Source organism: Cornus florida, unplaced genomic scaffold (assembly GCF_030987335.1).
Source record: "Cornus florida cultivar Cherokee Brave unplaced genomic scaffold, ASM3098733v1 CherokeeBrave_3.0.0_Hap2_Chr04, whole genome shotgun sequence".
Classification (NCBI taxonomy): domain Eukaryota; kingdom Viridiplantae; phylum Streptophyta; class Magnoliopsida; order Cornales; family Cornaceae; genus Cornus; species Cornus florida.
In genome coordinates this window covers 65,605,464-65,631,416 of record NW_026775574.1, presented here as the reverse complement: position 1 = coordinate 65,631,416, position 25,953 = coordinate 65,605,464, and positions in this window count along the sequence as shown.

The window sequence follows — 25,953 nt, the reverse complement described above, 5'->3', positions numbered from 1 at the left end:
AATGGCACCATTTTGTGTGGTTGCTGTTAACTGAGGGACATATTAGATATTTTGTCATGCATAATATTTTAGGATAAAAGTGATTTAAATATTCAGGGGCAATATTGTCTTTTTTAAACCAATAAGGCTTTGTTTGGATTACAAAACTGACAGGGGGTCTCATTGTCCAAAAAAAGGCAAACTTATATGTGCCTGTCAATACGACAAATCTCAGGGGGTGTTGTAATTAATCCTTAAATATAATATATTCAAAGAATACACTTAATCTGTGATTCATTACCAGCCATTGTTTACTACTACTTAAACCTCTACCTTACGGTTTCCATTGTAAATTTTCATAGTTCCAATAATACATTAACAACCTGGTTAATATACTAAAGAAAATAATGTCATATTTATAAACGATTATGTTAACACAACAACTTAAAACAACATAATTCTTCTAATCCCTAATATATCTGAGTCACATACCAAAACCAATGATCCCTTCCAATCTCCTGTACATGCACTATCATTAAGCATTTAATTATTTTTATGTACATTAAAACATCCCAGTCTTTCCATGCACTGAGTATACATATACTCATCAAGTATACAGTGTAGTCAAAAGTAAATGAACCACACAAACAACTTTACAATGGTGATCAACAATGATGCTGTAATCATGTGACTACATGCCAAAGTAACTAACTTATTTACACACACACACACACACACACATATATCCATCACCATATCTAAAAGGTAACAGTGCATAACCAGGTTTATAATTTAACAATAATCCATCACAAATCAAGTAAGAAAACTAATGAAGTCCTTAGCATTTAAATTGTTTCAGTTCAATGATCCAAACTATATATAATTTTAATCCCATTATAATCTAATTTCATCATCAGATTAATATATTACTATTTATTTAGACATGTTACAATAATTTTCAATCAATCATAACAGGTAATGTTACATGTATATATAAGTATACAATGCAAGATTAACTTGACTGGATAATGCGACACATTCCCTTCCTTTCTACACAAATCCTTGGCCACTGATTCTCCTTCTGGCTACTTGAGATACCCCTCAATTCTAGAGCCATGGGTGATCAAGTCCGAGCACAGATCTGAGGGATACCAGACAATTAATATGTAAACAAGTAGGAATAAAAACTGAATTAAGAATAAATTAATAATACGTTGAAAGAAAAATAAAATAAAAATTCTCAAACTTTAAATAATAAATTTAATATCATTTAAATCCTTCAAATCCGTACAACTCAGGAATCCATCTAGTGGACCCCTAATAAATCCAACTGGTAAAACATTTACAAAATTAAAATCCAAAACTAAAATAAGAAAGAAAATCCTATGTAGTCGGAAGAGTGAGTGTCTGTATCTGCATGAACACGATCAAGCTCTAAGTCTGGTACTGACGAACACCTGAAAAACAAGAGTGGGTTAGGCCCACATGCAAGTTCCATTCTACCACAATCCGTATATAAACCCGATACGCAGATACATCCTAGATAGCTCGGCAATATCTAAAATAGTCCATATTGATATAGATACACACTATAGGATATTCACTAACCTATAGTCATCACACCTGAGTAGAAGGTAACACGCAAAATGCCGTAACGTAGTCATGCACACCTAGACCTACCAGGGAACATCATTAGGTCCAGTTATCCATTCAAGCGATATACGCACCCTAACCGTGATCAGGAGACTCAAGCTCGTACCACGGTACCATAAGTATATATATAAATTCCTTCTTAGTGCAGAAAAATAAATTAATTATCCATTATGTCGTTCAACTGTTTTAGTTGACAATACATGCATCCATATAGGATTTAACTGTTTTAGTTAATCCATTCCGTATGTATGAATGGGTAGGGATTAGCGTTTTGATCTAATCCGTCCCTCCGTATGCCACTGTCCCATACCGGTGCATATCATGCAAATGATCCGTAAACGATGCAACATTTTAAGCAGTTCATCAAATAATGTCCACATATCCAAGTAGTTGATAAATGCAAAATTTAAACAGTTCATCAACTACAAATCCAGAATCCGTTCACGTAACTTAACGAGACAAAATTTTGTAGTTCATCAAGTTAAAGTTCAGCATCCATCCAGATAATTGACAGAAAATATATAACTAATTCTGTAATTAATTCCAGGCCAACATCCAATTAGATTGATAGAATTTAAGTAATATTTCAGCAATTTGAGTCCAAACCAAAATCCAATAATTTCAGGGTAGTGCTTAATATTACAGCAATTATAACCCAAGCTCACATCCATGTATTGTAGAAAAGAATTTAGTCTTTCAACAATTAAAATCCAAGGTATGCATAGATCAAACTTGTTTATTAAATGATCCTAGCATGCAACCAAAATAAGATTTATAAATATATACATATTCCGTTAAATTGCTAAAATTAAACTAGACAATTAAACTCCTTCCATCCGTTAACCGCCTGTACCGTTGTATACTTTCCTACGGCTAAATCCATGGGTACTAAGACCTTAATTTATTATATGTGGCTCTAATATAGCATGGTAATATTATTTGGAATCCATGTTCCAACCCTTTTTAATTTCTAGACACAGTTTGCACAATTAAATCCTTCCGATCCGTTAAGTCCGTAAACAGCCTGCGACTTGCTTTAGATTTTCCTACGGTTTAAACATTAGCATATAAATAAATTAATGCATCCTAGGGCTTTAATACTCCATGAATTAATATTTAAAACCATCAAAATAACCTAAACGCAGCTGAAACTAAGCCAGTTCGAACCAAACAGTGCTTAATTAAGCTTCTGTATTGCACAAAATCACAGAGCCTTCTCTAAAAAAAACTGGAGAAGGCTCTAAACTACCTAGATCCATCTCTCCCACAATGGGAGCCTGCTCTCCTTTCCTAGAGCCGGCTCTCTCCTTGGGAGAGCCGGCTCTTCCCCTTTTGAGAGCCTTCTCTGCTCCAGACCTCTTCTCTGCTTCGTCCGGTTACCTTCTGTGTTTCTGGCGAAGTCCAGTGTCCTATTCCAAACCTTTTTAGGATTATTAGGGTTTAATTAAAGTTCTTAAATCCCTAGAGACTCCTCCTATTCCAGTGTGAACCGATTGACAAAAAAACTAAAACAACACCCAACAGTTTATACAAGAAAAACCAACTTCAGTTTAACTAAGCATACGAACAGTTTAAAGTTTGAAACATGTATCAACATTTTGTTTTAAAGTTTTCAGTGTTAAATTATAGTCCAAACCATCTTAGAAACTCCTTGGATTCCCTTACGAATTAATTTACAAAAGTTTAAAACCATAATCAACACTGTTTTATGCAGGAACCAATTTCAGTGATTTAAACGAAAACAAATTACTGTCTGGTATAATATGCATCATCCACCATGTTTTAATAGTTTAAATTAATCCCTGGAGACTAAAAAGAATGCACAGACACAAGTTTACAGGAAAGGAATAGAATGAAACTTGCCTCACGATTTCGGTTTGAAACCTTCATCGCCATCTCTAAGTTTCAAAATTTCTCCAAGACTGTTCCTTCCTCTAATCACTACTCCAGTTCTATCTCTCCATCAACCTCTTCCTTCCTCCTTAACATGAACTTAAATCCATAGCCAAAGCCCTTTCCCAGTTCCCTTCATGTTTTTCCCTCACCACTCTGTTTCTCTATTTTCTAATACGTGAATAAGGTGGCTCACAAAAACGTGAATAAGGTGTCTCACCAAAAACCCTTGTAGACCTATAAGAATATATATATAGGCTCTATTAAAACCCTAATCCTAATTCAACAACTCATTATATGTCTGCTACAACTTATATATAAATTAAACCCTAAACTTAAATATCACACAACCATGGTATTAAACCAAAAACGTGCACTACAATAAAAAAATATAAAAAAAATTAAATAATAACATTTAAAACAAATAATCAAAGAAAAACAAATAAATAAACTATAATCAACTACATCATTCAAAACACATAAACGATTTCCAATCAAACCAATAATTAAATACATACCCAATTAGACACTACTAATTCAAATAAACACAATTAAATAAACATAATTAAACAATTAAGAAACAAAACAACTAGGTCGCATAATTAAATCAATTAATCAACAAAAAACAAAAATTAAATTCCCAATTCTATCCTTTTGAAAACTATGGGTATTACACTACTGCAGATGGTAAGGAATATCAGTAACTTCTCATGGGTATATCTCTCTATGACATAATGCGTTTCAAAGACGTGATAGCCATGAACCCACCAAAACTGCAGAGTTAAACGTGCTTAACCTGCAGTAGTACCATAATGGGTGACCCCTTGGAAGTCTCTGGTCCAAGGAGTCAAAGGTGGACAGTATTGTGTCTGCATAGGGTGAGAGTCATTACAAATGGTATCAAAGTCTGACCCAGCCGAAAGTGTGTCCAATGAGGACGTTGGACCCCAAAAGGAGGAGGGTGATTGTGGCGACCTTATGGGCGAGTGTGTGTGAGCGTGTGCAGGTGGTACCAGTAGGATATCACACTGGGCGAGCTATAGGTGCACAATCCCACATCGCCTGAGTATGGATGGGGCAAGTGCTATATATAGATTTAATACTCTTTGATGACACAACGTGTTTTAAAGTTGTGATGGTCATGAACCCACCAGAACTCTAGAGTTAAGCGTGCTTAACCTGGAGTAGTACCATGATGGGTGACCCCCTAGGAAGTCTCTAGTTCGAAGGAGCCAAAAGCAAACAATATTGTGTTTAGATAAGGTGAGGGTTGTTATAGACTTGCTTATTTTTTTATTTTTTTATTTTATCCAGGGGGTATTATGCTTGTATGGTGAAAGCCCGGGGGGTATTTTGCACTTTATCCTTTAAGATATAAATAAGTATGTGTCATACTAATAATTGAGATATAATATGATTTTGCAGAATTCATTATTGTATGACAATGTGCTACTTGGATATTACTTGTAGATGGGTCAATTAACGCGTAGGCTAGCGAGGCAGGGCTAGTAATTGTCTCCCCGAGGAGAAAGCATAAAATACGCACTCAAGTTTGGCTTTAAGTTGACTAATTAATAATGAAGTGGAGTTTAAGGCCCTCCTAGTTGGGCTAAGGATGGCAAAAGCTCTTAGAGTTGAACGATTGAAGGTGTACGTCGATTCCCAACTAGTTGCCGGATAAGTCCAGGGTGAGTATGAGGCCAGAGGTGAAAATATGAACAATTGTCTATAGAAGATAGGAGTTCTCATTGAGTACTTTAAAAAATTCTCCATCCATCAGATTCCACGAGAAGATAACAAGCAGATAGATGCTTGGCTCGATTAGCCATAGCAGAGGAAGACAAAGTTATACCAATGGAACATTTGGATGAGCCAAGCATATTATAAGATTTGCCACAAGAAGTACAACAAGTTATCCGAGCATGGAATAGGCAGAACCTAGCATTAAGTAACGAGAAGATGGAAAACTACCGCCAGATCGGATAGAGGCTTGAAATGTGAGGATACATACAGCTAGGTTACTAGGTAAACTCTCATTAATGGGGTTCTATATAAGAAAGGATTATCTTTACTGTACTTGTGTTGTGATTATACTAAACAGTCGTACTACATCCTGAAGAATTTATGTGAAGCTTTTTTGGGAACCAGCAAGTATCATTGGCGTACAAAGCTATCCGGCAAGGATACTTATGCAAAAAGACGTGCTTGATTTTTTAGGAAAATGTGACAAGTTCAAGAGGTACGTTAATGTCCTAAAAACACCTCCAAATGAATTAACCCCTTTAACAGGACCGTGGCCTTTCGCTAAGTGCGAACGGGCCATATTAGTCCCTTGTCATAAAGGAAGGGGTAAACCAAATATGTTATTGTGGATATTGACTACTTCACCAAATGGATCGAAGTCGAGCCGTTAGCTTAGATCGGAGGAAATGACACAAAGAATTTTTTCTGGAAGTTATGATTTGCAAGTTTAGAGCCCCAAGTGTGATTGTGGCAGATAATGGGAAGGAATTTTAAAGTAAGAGAAGTTCAACAATTTTTGTGATGAACTTGGGATAAAAGTTCATGTCTATTCACTAGCCATCCTCAAGCTAATAGGCAAGCTGAGTCACGAAAAAATTGGATTATAGTAATTGATACGTGTTTGCATTTTATATTATTTGATTAATTGTGTTACATACATATATAATTGATGAATTTTATGTATTGGTCGATTTGGTAGTTAAATTGAGGTTGTCCATTAGACTACGCATGAAATTTATATTTACATAAGGGGTTCATGTATGGAATACACAAATTACGGGAATTGTGTTATCAGAAATGGTTTGTTGTCGGTGATAAAAGATGAACTTTTTATCAACAAATGAATGAACCGGATCAAGTATAATTCGAGCCGATTGTGACACTGTTGTAACAATTTCTCTTTACCATCGTCGTGGTGAATGACTCTTAAGCATAAGAAATGTATGAACTCTCGCATTAATTAATAATTTCTTAGATTTATTCGATTAAACCTATTATCTAACATTTGGAACTTTGGGTAATTATTAATTAATAGCTTGGGAAATAGATCTCAATAGTTGCATTGGTGTTATATTATTTATTTTGACTTAATTTGTTTAATGCGGAAAAATTCGTGGGCCTCCGTTTGTTATTACTTTTTTATAAAATTCGTTTTATATACATATTTTTGTTATATATATTATTTTATCAAAATAATATATTTACATTATCAAATAGGAAATAATCAATGAGTCAAAGTAAATAGATTAATTAAGCAGTCGGATTGATGTCATTTATTTATTGGATAACTAATTAAGCATGAAGGAGTCATTACGTAAATTGACTTAGCGGTTAATCATTTTCTAATTGGAGTTCAACTATTCTTATATAGTAGAATTAAGAAGGATAAAGTGCAAAAAACACCCCTAAAGTATACTTCGCATAACACTTTCACCCCCTATTTTAAAAAGTATGTTATCCCTTATTCTTTAAAAATTGAGCGGAAACATCTCTCAAATTACCTTTTGTAGAGATCTGACATAAAGTAATGTTATAATGCACATCTTTCTCTTTTACTCTTCCAAAAATACTTAGGGGGTGTGTGTATACTAATAATATCATAGTATAGGGGTGTTATGTGCACATTAACTATATTTAAACACTTTTACGGATTTTCTCTCACTTTTCAAAAAAAAAATCTCTTTATATATTTTCCCTAACAATGTATTATCTTTATATATTATCGCTCTTTGAGTTGATTATTTTACATTTCCTAGGACTTGATACCACTCATAAATTAAAAAATTGTAATATATGTATTTCTTTTATTGGTCAAATGGAGATGAAAAAAAATATCTCAAAATTTTTATTCGTTCTCACGGTTGTGAGATTAATGTTCAATATATCACATAGAATAAAAACCTTAGTTCTTTCGATAACTATAAGAAAGAAAATTTTATTCCCAACTAAATTTAATATAGTTATTGTTTTTTATTAAATATATAATTAAAAAAATAAATTAAAGATACTTATTCATTATATAAATATATATATATATATTTGAAATATATTTTTAATTTTAAAACTTTAGAATTTTTGCAATAAATTTTTTACAAATATATATATATATATACACACACACATATAGATATACATACACAAACACACACATAGCAACAAATAGGTATTCACTATTCAATCTTTACTGGAAAAAAAAAAAAAAAAAAAAAAAAAAAAAAATCCACATCACTTCCCTCTACTCCTTAAATTTTCACACACGCATATATATATATATATATAATTCATTATATAGCACAAATGGGTTTCAATCTTTATTTAAAAAAAAAAAAAAAAAAAATGGGTGTTCAATCTTTATTGGAAAAAAAAAAACAAAAACAAAACAAGTGGGTGTTCAATCACTTCCACCATAATGTGTTTTTTGCACTTTACCCTAACTCAAGGGTGTTGTTCTTTTTCGTCATTTCACAAAATGATTTTTTTTTTTTTTTAATAATGTATAAATTGTCTGGATAAAGGTAATTTGGACAAAATCTACCATAAATGTGTCAAATGGGACTTATTTGCACAAATTGATAGTTTAGGGGTGTTTTTCACACATAAGAGTGTGATACGCACTGTAAGCATACTATAAAGGTGACATGTATGCATTGTAAGCATACTATAAAGGTGTTTTCTGCACTTTACCCAATTAAGAATAGTTAATGAGCTAATTAAATTGAATCAATGGAGATCGACAGGATCAATAATTAGCCCATTAGAGCCATAAAGGAAAAGGGCCCAATAGATCTCATTCCTAGTCGAAGGTAGTGTTTTAAGTAGGTGGTTGGAACTAGTGATTTTTTTTTTGTTTTTTTTTTTTTTTTCTTTTTTGAAAATTGGAAATTAAAAATGTGATAAACTGATCTGGACTATATCTTCAGAGAATACGTTACATATTGTTGGTCACCCAAAAATAATTTTGAGCGGCTATTTCTCTCTACACAGTTCCCACAAATTAGCTTAAGGTTTTGGGTCAAGTTCAGAAAACACTTCTATAGTATGTTTACAGCGCATATCATACCTCTCGTATAAAGAAAACACTCCTAAAGTTTCAATTGGATGCAAATTGGTCTGTCTTCACACATTAAACTATCGTTTAACTAAATTGTCTTTATATATGTATTTTATATATTATTTTAAAATGCATCATTTTATGAAATGGCGAAAATAGTCATTTAATACATAAAAGTGTGATATGAACTGTAAGCATACTATACAGGTGTTTTTTACAATTTGTAAATTATTATTGTTTTGAATCTTTTGATCTTGACTGTTAGATTTAATTGAAAATGTAGTTTTATCGCGATTTGAATAGTATGACTACGATAGGTGATTGAATATTCATTTTTTTTTCTTAATAAAGATTGGATGTACAACAATTTGTTGCTATAAAGAATATTATATATATATATATATATATATATATATATATGTGTGTGTGTGAAAATTTATTGCAAATTCTAAAGTTAAAAAAATTAAATGTATATTGTTTATATATAATGAAAAATGATAATTATATTAAAATTTTAACTGGGAATATTTTTTTTTTCTTTTTTATAATTATAAAAGGAAATGAGGTTTTCATTCCATATAATATACTGTACATTAATCTGACAACTGTGACAACAGTATATATATATATACATTGTTAGCAAAATATATATAGAATTTTTTTTCCCATAAAGGTGAGAAAATCCTTAAAAGTAAGTTACATATAGTTAATGTAAACATAACACCATTATACTATGAGATTATTAGCATATGCACCCTCATGGGCATTTACGGAAGAGTAAAAGGGCAAAATGAGTATTACAACATTATTTTATGTCAAATTTTTTATTGAAGGGTGTTTTCGAACAATTTTAAAAAAAATAAGAATATTTTTTTGACACTTTTTCAAATAAAGAATAATAATACTACGCGAAATATACATTAAGGATATTCTCTACACTTAACCCTAAGGTTTAACTATATAGGTCTGTACATCTTCATCAACATTGTTGAAAAAACTAATGTTTTAGAGATTTGTTCAAATTTCTTACATGTAAGGTTTTGTAAAACTTAAATATATTTATTATATATTATTTATATAAATATACTATATATCTACACTCAACCAAGGATATCTTATTTGTTTCTGTAACAACTCGGTCATTTGCCTTCCTTTCATTTTTCCTAAAATTTTACGAATGAATTTTTTTCGTTTAATTTTCTTTTCTGAGCTCTGTTTCGTGTCGCTTAGTGTCATCTCGAGTGTTCAGAATTGGTTCCTGAGACTCTTTTACGTGGATTGACAACTTCCTTTGAGGACCGAGTCATTTTCATATTTTTTGTTTTTCGACACTATGCGCTATTTCGTCCTTTTCCTTATTCTGTCTTATCTTCGTTTCTCAGTTTTTGGCACAACCTCACTTCTCATGCTCGGAGTTGGTTTTTGACTTCGCGTGCCTTCATCTTGAGTGGTTTCCTCGAAATACGTATCTTCACTTTTGGAAGAAAGTACTCTGGTTGCTCCCGGTGTCCATAGGGGCGTGGATGCACAATTCTTCAGAATCTTTTTCTTTTCTTAGGGTGTTTTTCGTAAATATCTTTTGAAGATATTTTATTTCAGGAGTATCTAAGAAAATATCTTTTGGAAGATATTTTCATTCTGGGGCAGTTTCGTAGTTAACCCTTTTTGTAGGGGCTATTGTGCAATTAACGAAAGTTATTGCAAAATATCTCGTCTGGAGCTTGGATCCTCGTACGGGATTCATTTTCACTTTTCGTTGACTTATAAATTCATAGAATTTTCTTCTGGTCGTTTTTCTCCAGTTTCAGAGTTTCTGGACCCGGTTGCCACCGAACTTGTTCGGGGCATATCTTTCTGCTCGGGACTCAATTTTTTACGTCGTTTTTTCCGTTATTCATATTTTCTCATTTAAAATCTTTTTTGTTCACGGATTTTTTCTGTTTGAGTGCGTCTGCTCAAAATCCACTTTTCCAGACTCGGCGAGGCCCTTTCGAGGCAGTTTTTTAGACTAACTATAAATAGGATGCCCTACAGTGAAAAATCAGATTTTCACTCTTCTTCTCCACCTCTTGGCCAACAGCCATGGAAGCTCCTTGGCTGCCACCCTTTGACCTTCTCCTCCACTTGATTTCCTAAGTGAAATCCCTTCGGCCTTTACGTTTATCGCTTTCCTCGACGTGCTCTACCATTCCTCCTTATTAGAATCCATTTCTGACGATTTCTTGAGTTTGGGTTGAGAGTCCAGTTTGGATTTTCATGGGGCTTCTTGCGGATTCTTGTTCACAGTGTTGTCCCCGACAAAACCTCTCGATATCGTCGAATTCGGAGCACTTTTATTTTGGTGGACCTTTGAGATTTCATCTCAAATTGAGGTAGGAGATGTTCTAGGTTTAATTCTTGTTATATAACATGATATTAATTCTTGTACAACATGATTACATGCTTAAATATAAAATCTAGAGATTTTATTATTTATTTTTCTTGTACGGGATCTGTTTTTCCCGGTTGCTCATGACTTGGTTTAAACATGTAGCATGATATTATATTGCCCCTTGATATGCTCATTGTCGTGTATTAAATTTGGAACATTTGAATAAGTATTAAAGATTTTATTTAATACTTACCTTTAGTGAAAAATTAATTCACATGGCCTTACCTAGTTTGAAATCAATATGTGTTAGCATATTATATTAGGCCCTAGCATGCTCATCAACATAGATTAAATTGGGAGTAATCGGAGTTGTTTAAAAATCTAGAGAATATTTAATTAATTGATTAATTAATTTGCCCCGAGTGTACTATTCACTCCATTTGATTTTCGATTTGATATTCACGATGTATATGTCATCTAGTTTCATATATATTAAATCTAGAATATTTGATTAGGTTTTGAAATCTATCATTTATTATTTTTCTAGTATTAAAGTTTAATACTCATGGTCGTATCTTGCATATAATTGACTTGTATCGTGTTTTTAAAAACAAGTCTTGACATCTTATATAGCATACATTAAATTGAGGTCACTTGGATGACTTTTAAAATCTAGAGATTTTAATTAAATGAATTAATTAAAATCTGTTCAATGGTTCCCTAAGCTAGATTAAGTTTCTAACCTTGTATTCATGATTTCCTTGACAAGTTCTTTCACGTGTATCAAATCAAGAATAATCGGATAAGTTTTGAAACTTATATTTAATTAATTCCTTTGTATGGAACTTAATTCACATGGTTGCATCTTGTATGAAATAAACTTGTAACTTGACATTAAACTTGGCCTTAACATGATCCTTGACATGCCTTGTTGTAGAACACTTGAACTTATCTTGAAACCTTGATAACTTGATCCCTTGAGTAGATTAAGTTCCCTTTTTATGCTCCCATCGATATAATCATGACCCCTTGTATCTAGGTTTCATTAACGTATTTAATGAACATGTACTTGTCTTGAAATGGTTTAATTACACATGTGTTGCTTAGAAGGAAATTGAATCATATATCTTATACTTGTGGTATATTTTCTTCAATGAATTCCAAGCACTATATATCATGGTTGTTGTCTATATAGTTGCACACTATGATTTCTTGACATTTCACATGCCATCATAGTTGAGTACTTAGGGCATGACTTGTATGTTCCAAAATCTTGGTTGTGCATGAAACGTGGTTAATGCATTTCTTGTATTTGATACAATCTTGACTTGCATAACTTGTTGATTTTGGGACTTGGGATATCAATCAAGAATTGACATGGCTAGGACTTGGTTCTAGTATGGGGGAATGTCCTTCTACAACTATAGTGCGCACTAGGGGAAAGGTACCCATGGGTTAGTAACCCTAAAGTGATCTCAAGAGTACGGTTTTAATCCGGGCGATATCTAAGTTTCCACATTGGTTGATTTCACACCTTGTCTTTGTCGTGATATGTGAAATTTACCAATCTTGTTTCATTGCATAGATTTTATGCTTTATTCGTGATTTCAAGTATACTTCTTGTCATGTTAATTGGTGTAGTCCAATCTTGTAAATTGCATTGATAATGTAATTCTTGTTAACTTATATCCAAGTATACTTATTGTCGTGTTATATGAAATATTCCATCCTTGTTTACGTGCATAAATAGTATGCATTATCCTTGATTCAATATGTTACTCCTTAACGTGTTTTATGAAATGCACAAACCTTGTTAATCGCATAGAATTATGCATTACCCTTGATTTCATGTATATTACTTGTCTTGTTAAATGGGGTGTTCCAATCTTGCTTAATTGTATTGATAATGCAATCTATGTTGATCTATATTCATGCATCCTTCTTATCGTGTTCTTGGATTATCCCAACTTTGACTTGTTTCATGTATGTACATATATCATGATTCTTGTTGCTTTGTATAACATGTTTCTATGTTGTTGAAATGCATGAATGATGTGATTTATGCTAGAAACACTCTAAGGTAGCTTAGGATGCTCCCCGAGTCTCATTTGGACATAGACGTTAGGTGGCATGAGCCCCTTCAACATGTTTCACCTTAAGGTGACAAAATTATAAAATGCTAGGTCGATACATGCTCATCTCCTATGAGTAGCTTTATGTTACTCACCCTTACGATACTGGGGCATATTTCAGGTACGAAAACTTGGTTCGTGAAGCCTAGCATTCCTTGGATGTCGTGTAGTTTTCAAGTTTCCATTTCATGCAAATGTTAACATGAAATGTCATTTTGTAGACTTATATGTCAAAATATGTATATTTGATTCCATGTATGTAATGTGTACTTAAGTACACTTCTTTCAATGTATTTGATATGTATGAGATGAGGCCGGAGGCCAATGACATGTATATTGTGTTCTATGCAACTTTTTAACTTCATAAAATGTTATGAAAACCTTGAAAAATCGCAAGTCATTGCTTCACCATGGTTGCATCAGGTGTGGGAATTCCATTTTTATTCTTTTATAGGGTCTTATTAATCTTTTATGAAGTGTGGCCAAAGGCCACACGGTCATTTGATCCCGTTTTGTATTTTTGGATTCCGAGTTTTCATTCCAAGTTCCATTTTTGCCTTTTTGCCCGTTGGGGGGTCGGATTTTGTATCTGTGGTATTTTTAAGCCATGGACCATTGTAGCGCATCTAAATAGGTAAGTTACATTTGCGTGCATGGTCGTTTCTGGGCAAAACCTCATCATTTGCGTTTTGAGCCTCCTACGGATTCATTTCACCTTTTTGTTGAAAATTCTAGCTTAAGGGCATTTTGGGTATTTTCTTTGAGAAATAAATTCCGTTCTTGACTTTGTCATATAGAAAATGTAATTTTAGGGGGAGTTTCTTTTTCGTGTTTTTCCGAAAAATGTAGTATTGACCTCGAAAACCGCGTCGCAAACTCAAATTTCTGCTAAAACAATTTTCCTGCTGTCTTGGGTTGCTTCTGCCCATTTGGGTGGGCGCCCGCTGGTCTTGGGTGGGCCCCCACCATGCATAGGGCTGCTCCACACCATTTCCCATGGTTCTGCCCATTTGGGCGGGCGCCCGCGGATACTGTTCTTACACTGGACACTTTTCTTCAACAGGCCATATCTCACTCGTTTTAACTCGAAATTGGTCCGTTCTTGAGTCTAAACTGACCGCGTCAAAATGAGCTTTCCAATGGTACCAATTAGAGATTCAGATTCCATTCATATATCAAGTTATTTATGTTTTAGTGAAGTAGTGTCAGAATTTGGTTCGAACGGGGATAGGGTTTCCCTTCCTTCGACTTCGGGACTTGATATCTTTGCCATCCGGACTCCAAATTAGGTGATTCTTGAGTCTAAATTCATTAATTTTTCTTTTTCTTTCCAATGGTATGCTTGGTAGCATCCATTTTTCTATAAAATGACCATTTTGCCCCTGGGGGCTTAATTGTTATCCTTCCGATCTCTTACTTCGGCACTTATTCCTTTGGGTTCTGTGACATCATGGAAGGTCATCTTAGGGTCTTAGAAGTGTGTTGTGCCTTGGAAGACCATTGTCTTATTTCTAGCTTCCGCATCTTGGATTTAGTTCGGGTCATCACAGGACACACTGGGTTGAAAAATCTAAAGTCGTCACAGTTTCACACTTCCTAACAAATTTTAAATCTAGTTTTTCAACAGACGAATTGCATTTCTTCTTCTTCTTTTTTTTTTTTTTTTTTTTTTTTTTTTTTTGGGAAAACGACCCATGCATTAAGATAGAGGAATAATACAATTAGAAAGAAGAGCGTCTAATAACCACTGAGGCTAGACACTCTACACTTGGCTACAAGAGCCATTTTACTCAACAAGTGAGCTACACTATTGCCTTCACGAGGCACCCAAGCCAAGGAAGTACCGTGACACATCTCAAGAAGAGAGTGCACATAAAAGAAAATCACATGCAAAGCTACCAAAGAAGCATTTAGAAACATAACTGGTTGACAGTCGCCTTCGACAATCACATTAAGGTAGCCCCAAACCTTTAGAAGAGAAAGGCTTTTCGTAAGAATTAAACCTTTCGCAATAGTAGGATCAGCAACATTGGAAAAGAAAATCGAGGCAACCCGGATAGGATGGCCCCTATGATTGCGAAGAATTAAACCTCCCCCACACACTTTCCTGGAAGAATCATAAGATGCGTCGAAATTAAGCTTTAGAAATCCTTCTTCCGGCGCACACCACCTTGAAGGAATAGAAACCATTGGAGAGGGCGGACAAGAGAATAACCTGGATTGCCGAGAACATTCCTGAAACTCAAGAAAGACCTGAAAAGCCTGTTGAGCCACATCGAAAGGAGCCCACCTCTTCTGTTTAAAACTAAATCATTTCTGCACTTCCAAATGGTCCAGCAAATAAATGCCGCAAGATTGAAACATTCAACCGGATTTTCGGAAAGAAACCAAAGCTCGGTGAGGCCGACCCATCTTTTAGGCCAATATGTGGAATTAACACCCCAAAAATCCATTCTCAATGGACTATGAAGCTAAACAATGCTAGCGAAAGGATAGGCACAGAGAAGATGATCAAGTGATTCAACATTGTCTTCACAAAACGGGCAAGAGGAGCAATCTGTAACGCCCCGAATGGTTAATGATAAATTGACGGGCAGCCAATCATGAAGACTCTACCAAAGAAATAAAATAATCTTCCTATGCACTTGGATGGACCACACATTGCTCCACATATTAATCTTGCCACCATTGAAACTACTTCCTTCAGATACCCCAGCCGAGACTTAGGATTAATAAGAGAGAGAGTGATTTTGTAAGCACTCTTAACAGTAAATAAACCGTCCATGGAGGCACCCCAAACCTTACAATCCAAACCACCCATCAAACTAATAGGAATCTGAAGAATAAGGTTGCGATCCCGCGGATTGAAAAATTGATGCAGCAAAGAAGTGTTCCATTGGTTGGACGAATGAGAAATTAGATCAGCAATAGTGGAGAAAAGAGCGTCTCGCTGATGAGAGGAAACCGAGAAGTTTGAAGGGTCAGGAAACCAATTATCTTTCCAACAATTAACCTACAAACCATCTCCAATACGTCATTTCATGCCTCTTTTGATAGTTTCCTTTGCTGAGAAAATCCCTCTCCAGACCTATGATGTTGTAGCTTTACTTGGAGCGCTCTAATAATTGCCTCAATTTAAGGAGGGACATGTTTGTATTATTTTAGAGAAAATAGATACTTTACGTCACATTTTCATTTCATTTGGTTGATAAACGAAGCCGCGAGTGTTAGTCTATATTTTTTCAAACTAAAACATACATATCAACTAGTTTTTTTCCATGTTTTAATTAATGCACTATATATAATGTAACAATAAACTTTATAATTAAATAATCGCTGGAACACATAAATATTGGCTTCTCAGACCATATATGTGTCGCAAAAAGATAGAATTCCGAACTTAGCTGAAATTATTTATTAGAAAAAGTTATCCTTGTAAATTTTGTTATTTATTGATCATTAAATTGAAAAAATAGGACTAGCTAATAATGTTTCTTAAATAAAATAATAAAATATTTTAACAAATTTCAAATTAACTAAATCACGATTATTTTGAATTGCATTTCTTTAGACAGATTGGCTCGGTTTAGGGGATACATTTGTATAATATTGCTCAAATAAAATACTGTATATTGGGAAAAAAGAAAAATATTTTACATCACATTTCTATTTTGTTTGTGCACTGTTTGAGCATTTGGGTCTGTTTGATTGGTTTTAGGTCTTCACTGGAGGTTTTAATTTTTTAACTTCAGTGTTATTAAGACCTTTAATTGCATAAGTTACCCCATTATATTAATGGAACAAACAGTGTAAAATTTAACAACTTTGCATGCTGTTAACGGTTGGAAGGAAATTAATTGCTTAGTTTTAATTCGGTAATTTAATGAGTTGTAGCATGTTTCTAATTCTTTTTTTAGATGCACAGTAGAGTCTTTTATTTAACAGATTGGACCTGTGCATGCTCTGGATTGTAAATTGCTGAAACATTAGTTCTTTTCGGCAATTACTTGAATAAAGGATTGGATTTAATTGCTGAGATATTTTACACTATTCTAAAATTAATTGGATTATGGTTTTGAACTAGGCTATGGTTTTGGATTTAATTGTTGAAATATTATGCACTATTCTGCAATTAACTGGATTATGGTTTCAAACATTAATTGCTAAAATATTATATGCACTATTCTACAATTAACTGGATTATGGTTTTCAACTGGATGATGGTTTTGGACTTTAAGTACTGAACTGTTTATTTAGGTTCTGTAATTTATATGGATGTTGTGGATCGTATGCACCGGTATGGGACGGTGGCATACTAGGATGGTTTAGCTCAAAATGCTAAAACCTACCCTATTGGAATAAGGGAATGGATTGTAAAATTGAATCCTACTTATATTTAGGTCAGATCAACTGAGTAAGTTGAGTGACCACCTGGATTAACTGTTGGTTGTAGTAAGTCATATCAACTGAATAAGTTGAGTGACTAATTAGATTATGAATCGTATGTTAGTTCAATGAACAATTGAGTGACATACTATGGTTTTGGACGGACTTTAGATATATGATTATGGTCCCACGATGTGAGTTTGAGTCTTATAGTCGATGGTTAGGGTGCGTATATGCAGTGGATGCGTAGTTGGCTATGATAGGTTGAGGTGTACCCTATTAGTTCTAGGTATTCATGCCCACCTTTGGGTACATTTTTGCATGTTGCCTTCTACTCAGGTTGAGGCCCCCTTTGTAGTCCATTGAATATCCCTTAGTGTGGATATATATGTATTTATGGACTAGATAGATATTGTGAGATATCTAGGATGTATCTGCGTATCGGGCTACTGTATGGATTGCAGTTAGATTAGAACTTGTTCGTAGGCCTGACCCACTCTTATATTTTTCAGGTATCGGACGGTTCTAGTCTTAGGCTTGATCATGCTGAGCAGAGACTGTCATTCACGCTACCGACGACGTAAGATTTCATTCCATGTTTTACATATAGTTTTATTTCCAGTATTTTATGTTCAGATGGGATTTGATTTAGGGATCCACTAGCTGGATTCCTGAGTTGTACTCTTGGAGGTTTTGGAGAATTGGATTTTATAAATCTTTAAGTTTGGAGGATTTTATATTTAATATTTCTTTCAACTTCATTATTTAAAGTCATAAATCTTTTTATATTCTATGTTCGTTTTAAAATATTAATTGTTTGATATTCCCTTGGGTTTGGGTTTGGGCCTGATCAACCTATGTCTCGGATCCGAGGGGTATCACAGCTATAGCTATGGCGACAGATCAAAATTCTTCTTTGCAACTACACTTTGGCTGCGGGCCAAATTTCTTCCTTGCAGCTACAATTTGGCGACAAATAAAAATTTTCTTTGCAGCTATACTTTGGTGGCGTGCCAAGTTGATAGGTGCGACAAGCATTTTTGATATCGCATGATGAGTGACAACATCTTGATAGTAAGCCAAGTTGAAAATTTGTAACGAACGACAACAATATTTTGATAGTAAGCCAAGTTGATTAATTGCGATTAGTCCTTTTGATATCTCGTGATGAGCACACTTTACCATTTTACAACTTTGAAGAGGTTTTTTTTTTTTTTTTTTTTTTGTGGACTGAACTTGGAACAGGCCTCCAAGATGCCTACGTACCCTGAACAGGGATCAAGTCATCACATAGTTTAATTTTTTTTTCAAAAAAGTTTATACTCTTGTTAAAGAGGTTTCTTTTTTTTTTTTTTTTTTTTTTTTTTTTTTTTTTTTTTTTTCAAACAGTTTATACTCGTATCAAAGAGTTCTTGATTTTTTTTTTTCAGGTAGACAGTTTAAACTCGTGTCAAGGAGTGCCATTTTTTTTTTTGAGTGACAGATTAAACTCGTATCAAGGAGCTCTTGATTTTTTTTTTTTTAGGTAGACAGTTTATACTCGTGTCAAGGAGTTCTTATTTTTTTTAGGTAGAGAGTTTAAACTCGTGTCAAAGAATGTCATCGATAGTTTAGGCTCATATCTGGGAGCACTTCAACTTTAATTATTCTTTAACTTTGCAAGAATCAGATGACAATCCAAGTTTATACTGGAGGGCACATACTATCTCGTCATCACTTTGAGGATTTTCTTTTTGGTTTCCTTGACTTAATGCCCCCTGTGATTTAGCACTTTCAGTTGAAGTCATTGTTATAGCATGGTGCATTTCTTGATGCAGGTTTTTCGAGATGATGCTTATAATGAAAGATGAAACTATTTCGTCATCCGAGTTAAAAAGTATATTGTCTTCTTTTGCGGACTCACTTCCCTCATCTTCTTGAAAGTTGTCGGGTATATTAGGAACATCGTCCCTAGCACCATGATTTTCCATGCTAAGCTCTATGTCGTGGGCTCAAGTAACAAGCTCTTCAAATGTGCAAGGCTTAATCCTTTGTAGAATGTAAAGAAGCTCCCAGCGCATGCCTTGCATATATGCTTCAACTGCAGAAATTTCAGACAAATGATCCTTGCAGTCAAGACTTAGAGGACGCCAACGGTTAATGTAGTTAACCACGGGTTCACCCTTCATCTGTTTTGTGTTTGTAAGCTCCAGCATACTTACAGTACGACGAGTGCTGTAGAAACGGTTGAGAAATTCTCGTTCCATCTGCTCCCAACTGTCAATACCTCTAACTTTGAGGTTTATGTACCAATCAAATGCATTCCTTTGAGGGAACGAACGAATTGTATAACAAAGATATCACCATCTGTACCAGCATTGCTGCAAGTTTCTACAAAGTATGTGACATGTTGCTTGGGATTGCCTTTTCCATCAAACTGTTGAAGCTTTGGAGGTTGAAACCCAACTGGTATTTTCAAGATGTCAATTCTTTCTAGGTAAGGCTTTGAGTATATACGAGCACTTTAAGGGACGCCACTGTATTATTCTTTTATGCAATTCACTATCATGTCTTGAAGTTGTTGGATAGAAAGTGAGGTGACGTAGGCAGCTTTAATTGTTGGATTAGTGGACATGTCATTTTGATTGTTAATTGGAGTGGTCTCTGGCATGGAATTAGAATCAGGAATTCGACCTTTGCTTGACTCAGCGTTGTCGTCATGAAATTTTAATTTTTCTGTTAGCGAGGCAATTTTCAAATCTTGCTCCTTAATAGAATGTTGTAATTTTTCAATTGCACAGACCATAATTTTAAGGACCCCGGTTCACCTACTACTTCATGCATTATTGGTGATCATATCATTAATTGGGCGCTTCTTGACTTAGGAGCAAGTGTTAACCTTCTTCCATACTCGGTTTATGTCAAATTGGGCCTAGGTGAATTGAAACCAACGTCGGTAGTTTTACAACTTGCCGACCAATCCATTAAGAAGCCTAGGGGTATAATTGAGGATGTATTGATTAAGATTGACAAGTTTTTCTTCCCCGTTGATTTCGTTGTCATTGACATGGAACCGGTCCCCAATCCTAAAAGCCAAATTCCCGTTATCCTTGGCCGTCCTTTTTTGGCAACCGCTAATGCCAACATCAATTGTAGGACGAGGATAATGAAGATCTCATTTGGTCACATGAAGGTGAAGTTGAATATCTTCAACCCCACACCCAATTCATTTGACAAATATGAAGGAGAGGTTAATATTGTAGATAAATGTCATGATCTTCAATGTCAAGGAAGTGAGCTTTTGTGTAAGACCAAAACTTCAAAGGGATCATCATCAACCTTGCATTCTCAAAGTCTTGTTTCAAATTCTTGCCTTGAAAGGGCATAGAAGCCCAAAGATTGTGATTACATTGACAAGGGATCAAAAGTTTCTTTTGAGCTTAATCCAACAAGTTCTTCAAAGAACTGTTTGTTGGGTAGAGTTCAAAGCATCTATCACCCCCAACAAGGAGGGGATGTATTACAAGATCTTTGATCCGGGCTAAAAGAGCCCAATGTCTTGCTAGAGACATTAAAGACGAGCACGATATTTTGTACGGTGTCAAAACCCTATTCCTTCTTCATTTCTATCTTAAATTTCATTTCTTGCGAAGTCTAGATACTTGTTTTTGGTTCATATGCATTGCTAGGAACTGTGATTAGGATTGCATGAACTTTTATGTTGTGATTGAGCATTTTGCATAAGTTCGATCTATCGAACTTCCACTTGCATCCAACACTTAGAATTTTTTTTGACCTGTATCCACCAGCATCCAAATCACCTCTCTATCCCATCGTTTGAACTTATTCTCAGATCGATCAAAAGACCTAAGATCGATCCAACTTTAAAGTTCAATCGATCTTGAGATCCAACACTTAGAAAATTTTGAGCCTGCATCAACCTGCATATTTCAGCTCTCTGTCTCATCGATCGAAAACATTTCAAGATCGATCTGAAGCTCTTCGACCGATCCAACTTCATCATTGGATCGATCTGCAAGTTCCAACACTTAACCAAATTTTTGAACCAAAAACCTGCATATTTTTGCTCTTTGTCTGATCGATCAAACATTTTGTTCAGATTGATCTTAGTTCGTCAACTCTCTATTTTGACTTCATTTGACTTTTTAATTTTCAAAAAAAAAAAAAAGAATTCCAAAAAGATTTAATTTTATTTTAAATAAATAAAGAAGAAAAAGATTTTACTTTATTTATTTCAAAAATCCAAAAATATTTTTATTTTATTTTATTTTTCAAAAACTCCAAAAATATTTTCTATTTTTCAATTTTAATTTTTAATTTTAATTTTAGTTTTAATTTTTCAATAATTTCAAAAATTCCAAAAACACTTTGAAGAGAGATCATGAAAGTTTGATTGATCTGAAGTCTCAGTTCGATTGATCGAACTAATCGGGAAATGTTTTTAAAAATAGACCTGGAGGGTCTCAAGATTGATTCATTAGATCGATCCAACCCTCCAAACCCTTGGTCCTTCATTCTCATCACCGCTGCACTCACCCATCATCATCATCTTCTCCGGCGAACCTTCGGCGAGATCCAAACCTTGATACTCTCTCTCTCCTCTCGGATTTTCATCTCCATCTTCCTCTCATCTTCTCTCGTGCCTTGAGGTAAGATCCGAGCCACATTTTGTGATTTCAAGCCTCAACTTGTTCAATACATGTTACCTACATGCTAGATCTAGGATGTATTGTTGATGAAATCTACCATTGATGAGCTTGAAGCATGTTTGTATATATGTGTATATATATGTATATATGGTTATATATTTTTGAGTTTTGAATTTATTATGGGAGTATGGGCCATGCTAAGTGAGTAAGATTGATTGAATTATTGTGTTGATTGGCCCACGACCTTGTTCGTATGGCCCCCGTGCTTCCAAAGTCATAGATCTATGACCTTTCAGTTTTCACCTTCGCATAGTTCGATCGATCGAACTTCAATCTTAGATCGATCTTGAGAGATCGATCGAACTTCATTTCTCAGATCGATCGAAGTTTTGAGATCGATCTCAAACCATTTTGTGATCGATCGAACTTCACAGATCTCATACACACACTTCATTCACCATGTATTTTGTTCATGCTACCTCATATATGCCCAATGCCTATGATATTCCACATTGGATGCATTTCCTACTTACATTGTTTAGCATGCTTCATATCCTGTCACTTGCATAGATTCATGTCATCTGTATGTTTTGTCTATCTTATTTGACATGCATATTTCTATTTTGTGCCTTCAATTCTTTATTTTAGCACTAACTCCCCTTGTAATTTTTTAAATTATTTTTTAAGCTATAACTAAGCGCAAGACTGTTGCCAAAAGGCAACACGGGCCTCAGAGACATATCCGACCGAGGATAGAGGAGCCAGCAGAGCCCTCTCATGCACAAGAGGAGCCCTTACAGCCTACTCCACCTCAGTCACCTATTCATGAGGCTGAGGATGATCATATTCCATCCACTTCTGTAGCTCAGCCTGCGTTTACACCATCACCATCTCCATCACATGCTGGAGCTGAGCATTCACCATTACCATCTCCATCACGCCAGCCAGCTCAGCTAGCTCGAGAGCGTGATAGGCCAGCGCCTAGATATGCGCATATAGCAGTGGACCATGAGTCAGTGTTCGACACAGATTTCTTCTCCAGATCGGTGCTGACCCGATCAGCTTACCATAACATTATCCAGAGGGGCCTTGCAGCTAATCTTGCCCTAGTTACAGAGCCAGTCTACCCGCGGCTGGTACGGATGTTCTTCCAGAACCTCCGACTGTCCCTGCGTACCACGACAGAGCTGGTCACTACTATAGATGGCCCTCAGATTACTATTACTGTGGACTCGCTAGCCCGCTCATGCCATTGTCCACACCAATGCCCTCCTGAGCTACAGGAGTTATATCCGAGGCTATAGAGGCCTTCTTATGCCGACATGGCAGTATTTCTTACAGGCCACCATACCGATGGCGAGACTTTCGCCACCCACACTTTTCTCCCAGATGACCTATGGTTCTTCAATTCCGTTCTCTTTCGGAACATATATATGGATGGGCACAATATTCAGCAGCGAGGAGACTATTTGACAGCCCACTACACATTTTATACAGGCCACTGGGAATCTATCCCCACACTTGTCTAAAGCGTGATGAGAAAGCTCTTCGATGAGTACATCAGCAAGGATAAGCTAGGAAGGTCAAAGTTTCTCCCTTTTGGCCACCTCATCACCCAGATATTGATTGACCAGTGCTACCCTTTTCATCCTTGGGAGTGTGATACCCCTGGATTTAAGAGCCACGGGTGATCAAGTCCGAGCATAGATCCAAGGGATACCAAACAATTAATATATAAACAAACAGAAATTAAAAACTGAATTTAAGGATAAAATAATAATACGCTGAAAGAAATCAAAAATAAGAATCCTCAAACTTGAAATAATAAATTAAGTATAATTTAAAACCGTACAACTCGAGAATCCACCTAATGGACCCCTAATCCGAAATCCTTGAATAAATTTACAGAGTTAAAATCCAACATTAAAATAGAAAGGAAATCCTGTGTAATCGGAAGAGTGAGTGTCTGTATCTGCATCAACACGATCACACTCTAAGCCTGGTACTGCCAACCACCTGAAAAATAATAGAGTGGGTCAGGCCCACATGCAAGTCCTGATCTACTACGATCCAAATAGGAATCCGATACATAGATACATCTTAGATAGACTCAACAATATCTAAAGTAGTCCATATATGTATATATTACACACTATAGGACGCTCACTAGATCAATAGGTATGTCTTAGCCTGAGTAGAGATACCATGCAAATCGCACGTAATGTGGTCATGTGTATTAAGACCTACCAGGGAACAAAACCACTGTCCAGTTATCCATCCTAGGCAATATACGCACCCTAACTATGGTCTTGAGACTCAAGCTCATACCATGGCGCATTAACATAAATATATAATGTCCGTTCAAGGTGTGTCATTCAAATAGTTTATTGACTTGACACATAGTTATAAGTAGGACTTAACTTTTGTAGTTAATCCATCTTATTTCAGTATAGGTAGGACTTAATGTTTGAACTAATCCATCCCCAATATAGGTAGGTCTCAATGTTTTGAACTGAACCGTCCCTAATATGCCACCGTCCCATACCGGTGCATAGACATCCACATAAGTAGGACTTAGCCTTTTATAGTTAATCCAACTCATTCCAAAATAGGTAGGATTTAGTGTTTTACTAATCCATCCCTAGTATGCCACCATCCCATACCGGTGCACACAATCCTCCAAACAATATAATTGTAAAGACAATAATTGTTACTATCCAGTTATCCAGAATATGCATAAATACAGTTTAGTATATATAACATGACATTAGGCATTCATTACAGAACCTAAACATCACATTCCAACCATTTAAATTGCTAATATGAGTCATAGCATTTAAATCCTCCATTTACCATAGTTGACCAACAACAGTATAAATAGTTATCAACTATCATAGCATTTAAATCCTCCATTTACCATAGTTGACCAACAACAGTATAAATAATTATCAACTATATTCCAAAATAGGCACAGATATAATTTCACATGTGTAAAACTAAATCATGCATCCACTAACAGAGTTAGAATCCAAATCCCAGTCCTTTAAATTGACAGAATCCAACTATACAATTACCTCCTCCAAACAGTGTCGTAACAGATGAGATATATAACAGATTTAATTGTCAGTTAATCCCAGCTAAGCATACATGTAATTAAATAATAAAATGCTTATAACTCAGCTGCAAAACATGATTTATGATTCTAAGTCATACAGAGAAACTTAAACCCCTAAAACAGTAAGACATTACCAGTTTATGTCAACCCTTTCTCTTACAGGTTTACTTTGAACCTTAGGCTAATTCCATTCCAAATTTATGGATTTAAGCTTACTTCTCAATTCTTATATAAGTCTTAATTAGTGTATTACATCATTTAGTAGCCTTGAAACAGTTTCAGAAACTCAATCTTAGCCAAACAGTCCATTAAAACTCAATATACGCAAAAACAAAAGAAAGAGAAGGCTCTGAAACTCAAAGAGCCCTCTCTATTCAAGGAAAGCTGGCTCCCCTTCCTTGGAAGCCGGATCTAGATGGTTGAGAGCTGGCTCTCAACCTTAGAGAGCCATCTCTTGTGTTTTGGGAGTAGGCTCCCTCCATTTTTGGAGCCTGCTCTCACCTCTAAGAGCCGTGGCTGCGTCTACGTGTGTCTTCTCTAACTCCGGTGGTTTCCAGTCTTTAAAAATAGTTTCATTATAGATTTTTAAAGTCTTATCCTCATCCCAGATTGATCACAAGACAGAGTCATACCCTTTTTAGTTTAATAACATATCAAAGTTTGAAACAACGACAACCATATAAAAGACTGAACTTGTAGTC